At 29.2% G+C, this 6951-nt stretch overlaps 2 long non-coding RNA genes across 3 annotated transcripts in view; one reads left to right on the forward strand and one right to left on the reverse strand.

Moving 5' to 3' along the window:
* The first annotated feature begins 4929 nt into the window (after nucleotides 1-4929).
* LOC110228029 lies at nucleotides 4930-5873 on the forward strand. Of its 2 annotated transcripts, none has more exons than XR_002331633.1 (2): nucleotides 4930-5073; nucleotides 5369-5873. It is a non-coding gene; the product is annotated as an uncharacterized LOC110228029 (long non-coding RNA). The 2 variants fall into 2 exon arrangements; XR_002331634.1 differs by having other exon boundaries at nucleotides 4930-5047.
* Nucleotides 5874-5936: 63 nt separating this feature from the next.
* The window catches only part of LOC110228028, a 3077-nt gene continuing 2062 nt past the window's right edge, over nucleotides 5937-6951 (reverse strand). The window contains exon 4 of the long non-coding RNA XR_002331632.1: nucleotides 5937-6199. This is a non-coding gene — a long non-coding RNA (uncharacterized LOC110228028). The remainder of the gene's footprint in view (nucleotides 6200-6951) is intronic.

Genomic DNA, 6951 nt, shown 5'->3' on the forward strand with positions numbered 1-6951 from the left:
AACAGCATATATATATATAATGGGAGAGTTGCTCTCCTCTTAAAGTGTCCACATCAGCATCTATATCATGATAAAAAAATTTTGTTGGCTCCACATATCTTATTTATATATATATATATATATATATATATATATATATATTTATTTATTTATTGGAGCAGAATTTTAATGAAGTATCAGACACACAAAAGCTGCAAAAGCTGATGTATCAAACTGGAGAGACTTGATGTTAGTTTAGTTGTATTGATTTAATCACACTCTCATTCTTTCTTTTCCATTGAACCCGTTGAGTACTTATTTCCTTCAAGATTATCTTTCTTTTTTTGTTCTCTCCACTAACTCCAAGGAATGAGTGAGATTGAAAAACACTTGAGAATTGATGCAATCGTTATGCACAAATCTACATCAAACACAATGGATATCAGAGTAAGACGTGGAAACGTGGATCAAGCATCCCTCCTCCGTTCCCAACCTTTTAAACAACATCGTTAGTTTTGATGAACACAACATGTATCTTCTCCTAAATCCCACCCTCCAAGATACCAACTTATGCATTATTCTCTCCTTCAAGATCGCATTCGAAGCCGAGCGAGTTCCAGGGCCATTGTACTGGTATATATATCTCCCTTCGAATTCAAGAACCAAACATGGAAACATGCGCTATTTGCTTGGAGGAACGAAACTTATTCGGAATGACAAATTGTTCGCATGCATATAATCAGGCCCCTGCCTATATAAAAATAAAATAAACTTTTACCTACATTCCTTTTTTTAAAAAAGTTCGAAGTATCTATATAAATTTCTGCATGTAACAATTACAACCATAAGCCCATTTTCTAGTATTGAAATATGATTCTTTTTAATTTTGGGTAATAGAATTTATGAAGTATTTTAAATTACCATACTTCTTTTAAAGATCCACACAGCTTGCTCTCATTACTAAATGTCCTTTTCATACATACTTTCGTTTATTTTGTTCATATGAATCTTTTGAAAGTTTTTACTTTAACTCGGTAAGATGTGTTGGTCTAATAGCATTGCTACAGGCACACATTTGGTTCCTGTGCAATGTTTTTCTTTTACTAACTAGAGTGATTAGAAGAATTCAAATCTTAATCTAATTAAGCCAATGAAATGTGATGATACAGAAGAGTTAGATCACTAGACTACTCTAGATTAATATAGGTTTAATATAAAACTTATAGATTATATATATGATTTTCTTATACGTGCTTAAATAATAATATTCTTTAGCTAAGATAAGTTTTTTAAATTTGTCTAAAAACTAATTAAGCATAAACATGGTAGGAACTCTAGCTAGCTACCTTACTTTGGTTCACAAACGTCTACTCAATAAAGATAAAGAGTTTTGTGCAAAAAAATCCTCCGACTCCCCTATTTTTACAACTTTACCCTGAACTTCCGAAAAATGTAGATTAATCCTACGAAGTCCAAACTAATACGCAATGTAACCCTTATTTGCAACCGTCAAGTTCGTAAAATTTTGATAAATATTATGTCAAATTGAAGCCCTCGCGATGAAGAATTCAACTCTATTTATAGAATTTTTAAAAACTAATGTATGTGATCGGAGAAACGTTAAAAATATACGTATAAGGTTTATATTGCATATTATTTTGGACTTCGTAGAATTAATATGCATTTTTCGGAGATGGAAGGTAAAGTTGCACAAAAATGGGCGAGTTGGAAGGTAAATCACACACTTACAATTCTTAATCTACCATGTGTCTTAATTCGACACGCAACACACATTTCAAAAATTTATACACATCAACTTTTTTTAATGTCTAACAGTATGTCTTGAAAATTTTACTTGTTGTCTTCATTTTTTTTTCGTATTTTGCATTCGATATAGATATTATTTTTTCTCAATCGATATCATGTATAATACATTATTATATCCACTAACTTTCAGAAAAAAATTATATTTTTCAGAATTTTTTTATTGCTGAGTTTTATCCTAATTAGCATAATCAAAACGCATAAACTTTCAATGGCCTTAATTGGGAAAAAGGCTTATTTCCACCCCTACTATTTGGACGGTTCTTTTTCCTAGAAACTCTAAAACAGTTCCGAGATTAATACCATCTAACAAATTCGAAAACCCTTATGTATCTTATACCCAGAAACTCCAAAACAGTTCCGAGATTAATACCATCTAACAAATTCGAAAACAGCCCAAGATCCACCAAATCAATTCGAAAAACAGAGATCAACCGAATAGAAAACCATTTGGAACCAGAGATTAACAGTTTTGAAAAAATTGCTAAATTACACAAGAAAGTAAAATTTTCAATAATAAATTACACACATTTTCTAAACTAATTAATCTTTTTTTTTCTTAAATTATAAGATGCATTTATAGACTAACAGATGATTGTTCCCTTACGGTTAATCTCTGGCTCCACGGATCTATAGACTAACTAAGAAGTCATGTGTCATTACATACGTCACTTTTCTTTTTATTTTTTTGAATGAAAAGTTTATTTTCATTTGTATTAAAAAAGCACCAAGGTTGGTTCAAATTACTCTTAAATTGATTCATGAAAGGTCTATTATACATATCTAGCAAAAAGGGTTTATATATCTCGATGTTGGCAATGAAATTAAATATATAGTTTTTTTTTGGGGACAAAGGTAATGAAAATTAAATTGTACTTGTATGGGATTGCACTTGCACGTATTCATGTCATTGTGAATTGTGATAGTTTTATTTTTCTTAGTCGTTATTTTTTTCTACTGTAAGAAAGTAGAAGAGAGAAAAAAGAGGGTTGATTGGTAACCAAAAAAGTAGGGGTCACAAAAAAAGAACATGTGATGGATGAGAGCTTCACTCCCCCAAAGAAGATATATGTACACAAAAACTCTGACCACAATTTTTTTAAAATGATAAAAAGCATGTGGTATTTTTATTCTTTAACCAAACAAGTGCTACTTTATTACGACAGTCGACATGTCCTTGATTTTTTTTTTTAGTTCAATCGCACGAGAATTAAAAAAATGAATCGATTGCCATGCCGTTTATTTTCAATAATAAATTACACACATTTTTAAATTAATTTACTCTATAAAATTTTATTTCTAAGGGTATTCTTAAGTAAATTCTTACAAAGGGGAAAGTTAATTAAGGGTAATTGTAAATTGTACTTCCCAAATAATAGTATAGGATATTAAAAATTAGACTAATATCTATGTTGTATCTCATTTGAAAAAAATGTATAATAAATTAGACTAATATCTATGTTGTATCTCATTAGACTAATATCTATGTTGTATCTCATTAGACTAATATCTATGTTGTATCTCATTTGAAAATTAGACTAATATCTATGTTGTATCTCATTTGTAAGTTGGATTTAGTAATTTTTTCTTAAGTGAATATTTCATAATAAAGAATTTTTTTTTGTAATATAGTGCTCTTACAAATTAATGTTTTACTTTAGATTATATTTTTATTTAAAATTACAGAAATAACTACATAATTTTTTTTACTCTACTATGCATTTAAATTTTACTTCCATACTAAAACTCATTTAACACATTCAAAAAATTTAAAATATGATCATTTTAATTTTTTTTTATGTTGAAAATTGAACAATATTATTATTACTAATAAAATTTTCATAGTATTACTTTAACAATTTTAAAATTTCATTTATTTTATTTAATTTTTTTTTAATTTAATTATAATTTCTGTTAATTATAATTAACATTAATATAAATAAATATGAATTAAATGAACATTGTAATTAGACTTTATTGTTAAAAAAATCAACTAATGACATGGTTTTATTTAATTGGATGTTTAACATGATGATGTGGACACTTTAAGAGGAGAGAAAACTCTCTCATTATATATACTAGATTAATTTTAGTTTTAATTTTTTTATCAATACGAATCTTTGAATATAAATCTAATCAATTAAATTTTATTTTTTTTACTATATTTTTTTTTTCCAATTTTACTTTATTCATGGGCATTATCTTTCCAAAGTAGTAAAAATATTCTCTCACTTTTCACTACAATTTTTCTCGTTATCTTCTATGATATACTGATCGTCTCCCGACATCGACTCTTTTTCACCTTATATTGACTCACATAGAATATACTCAATTGTGAATTAGTTCTTAAGATAGATTGTATATCTTTTATCCTTTCTATCTTTGAATACTCAATTCTATTTTAAACGTTGCATGATCTTTTTACTAAAGTAACCATCAGAAAATTTGAGAAAATATTTTGTCATAAGTTTTTTTTAGCCATGTTTTGGTGCATGTAAAATTGTTTTATAAAAAACATATTACATATATAAACTCATTCTTATATATTCACAAACATCGGATTTTAATATCAATATTTTCACTTTATCTTGACTGTTTGAAATATACGATTATTTTATTTTTATTTGTGATGTTTAGGATAGTTTTCTAAAATATGTAAATTAAAAAATAATAAAAATTATTCTAGTATTTAAATACGTCTATTTTTATAACAAAATCATTGTTATTTCTAAAGCATTCTCAAATATTATTATTAGAAAGTTTTATTATTCGAGTAGATTATTTTATTTTTATTTGTGATGTTTAGGATATTTTTTTGTTTTGTTTCAAATCAGCTTCATTATTTTCAATCTATGTTAATTTTCTAAACACTGATTAATAATTAGTTTTTCTTTCTTAGGTATTCATTTTTTTATATAAAAAATGTTCACTTTTAATTGAGAAAACATTAATAATATATACATATTTATTAATTTAACTATTTATATTATATTATAATTATAAATGATAATATGTATTCATTCCTTCTTATTTTTTAGTTGGTATCATGAATTAATACTTTAAACTTAACAAATATATTCTCAAATTCTAAATGTGTATTTTTTAGTTGGTAAATACTATCTTTACCTATTTCTCAAATAAAATAACTAATACTATAATATGAACTAACACCCAAAATCGCTCCCGACGCTCCCGACGGCGACGAGGATGGAACTCTAGGGTTTTAACACCCAACCATGAGAAGGTGGATCTCGGTTGTTTCTTAGCTTGGTGAGCGGATTCAATTTGATTGTTCCCTTACGGTTAATCTCTGGTTCCAAATGGTTTTCTATTCGGTTGATCTCTGTTTTTCGAATTGATTTGGTGGATCTTGGGCTGTTTTCGAATTTGTTAGATGGTATTAATCTCGGAACTGTTTTGGAGTTTCTGGGTATAAGATACATAAGGTTCAGTTTTTGGGCTGTAGAGATCATAGAAATCTCTCGGTCTCGGTGGATCTCTATTAAATTGCTCCCGGTTAGTCGATTTGATTTGGTGGATTTTGGGCTGATTTTGGTTTTGTCAGATTTTAATATAATCGTTGTTGATGGGAAGATTCTGGGTAAAAGATTCAAGCGGCTCGGGTTATGGGAAGAAGAGATCAAAGTAAGATGTTGGTTGAGAAGGAAGGGACTTCGGTTTATTGACTTGTATTTTTCTTTGATCTGCTGGTTGATTTGGAGATGGGATCCTGTGATGGTGTTATGTGGGTTAGTTCTCCGGTTGGGAAATCAAAAGATCCGGCCAATCTTGAAGGATGTTTCAGTGCTAGTACAACAAGGTAATCAAAGGTTGATGTCAGAATCAAGCGGTAATGATTTACTTCACGGAGTAAAGGACATGTTCCAAATGGAAGCAAAGGAATTTGTTATCTCGTTCCTCGAAAGGATCGGTTCTTTATCTTGTTTGTATAAAACTTATACTTGGGGGTCTGTGACTGGATGTTATCGGTTTCATTTAACTTTGGCATATTGGTATTGGACGTGGACAAAAAAATTTGTTAACAATATACGGTTTAAGTGGTGGAGTCATATTGTATTTTGGGTATGGAATTTTATAAACAGGTCTTTTATTCCTAGAATCTATACTATTAATTGGGAATTATTCTAACTAAACTAACCTTATAAAGTGTAAAAAATTACAATAGAATGCTATTGGAAAATTTTAAACCAACGACTAAAAAACAGAAATCGTCAGAGGGTATAATGGACAATTTCAAGGGCAATTACACGCGGATCTTGGATCCATTACCAGCGGATCTTGGAGCCAGCAGTCGGATCTCTATCCAGAAGTGCATAATGAGCTTATTGGGCTTAGTCGATCTTGGGCCTTTATATTTCTCTCGCAATTAGTAGATCTGCATTAATTCAAAACATAATATTAGATTCGTGCATATAAAGATATTTTCCATAACAAACAAACCTATATTCACTAATTAACTAAACCGATATTTCAATAAAAACTCAATCCCATATATTTAGATGATTCAAAGAAAACTTATCTCTTAATATTCGATTTCCTTGATTTGTTATTAGTTTAACCAATAATAACAAACTCTATATCTTCATATCCGAATAAATTAAGTATATACCTTAACTATTCTTATTCTCAAATCTTCTCTTAGGCGGTAATTTTCTAAACCCTAAGCAACCCTATACGTTCTCCATCTCTTATAAATATAGAAATCAAACGACATTCTCAATACACACTAAGCTATCAAACGCAAAGCATACCTCTCAAACAATGGCTCTTCCCATCACAGAACTGTCAAGGAAGAGTTACCTCCTCCTAAATAGCTCTCAAACCCAAAGCATACCTCTCAAACATTTGTGTTATTTTCAGAGTGGATTCTAGCAGTTGGTGATGGTAAGATAGCACAGCCTAACGATGGAGAAGTGATGATAGAAATTCCTGATGAGTTTTTAATCAAAGATGCTGATAATCCAATTGAGACAATAAGCAGGGAAGTTTATGGAGATCCTAAGTTATTGAAGGACAAAAACGATCATGTCTTCTTTCAACAGAGGGAGATTTTATGCCCCACCAATGAAGATGTTGGTATGATCAACGATTATATGCTTGATCAAATGGAAAGGTTAGTATCCAATA

This window comes from Arabidopsis lyrata (genome assembly GCF_000004255.2).
Source record: "Arabidopsis lyrata subsp. lyrata unplaced genomic scaffold ARALYscaffold_5, whole genome shotgun sequence".
In the NCBI taxonomy this organism is placed as follows: Eukaryota; Viridiplantae; Streptophyta; class Magnoliopsida; order Brassicales; family Brassicaceae; genus Arabidopsis; species Arabidopsis lyrata.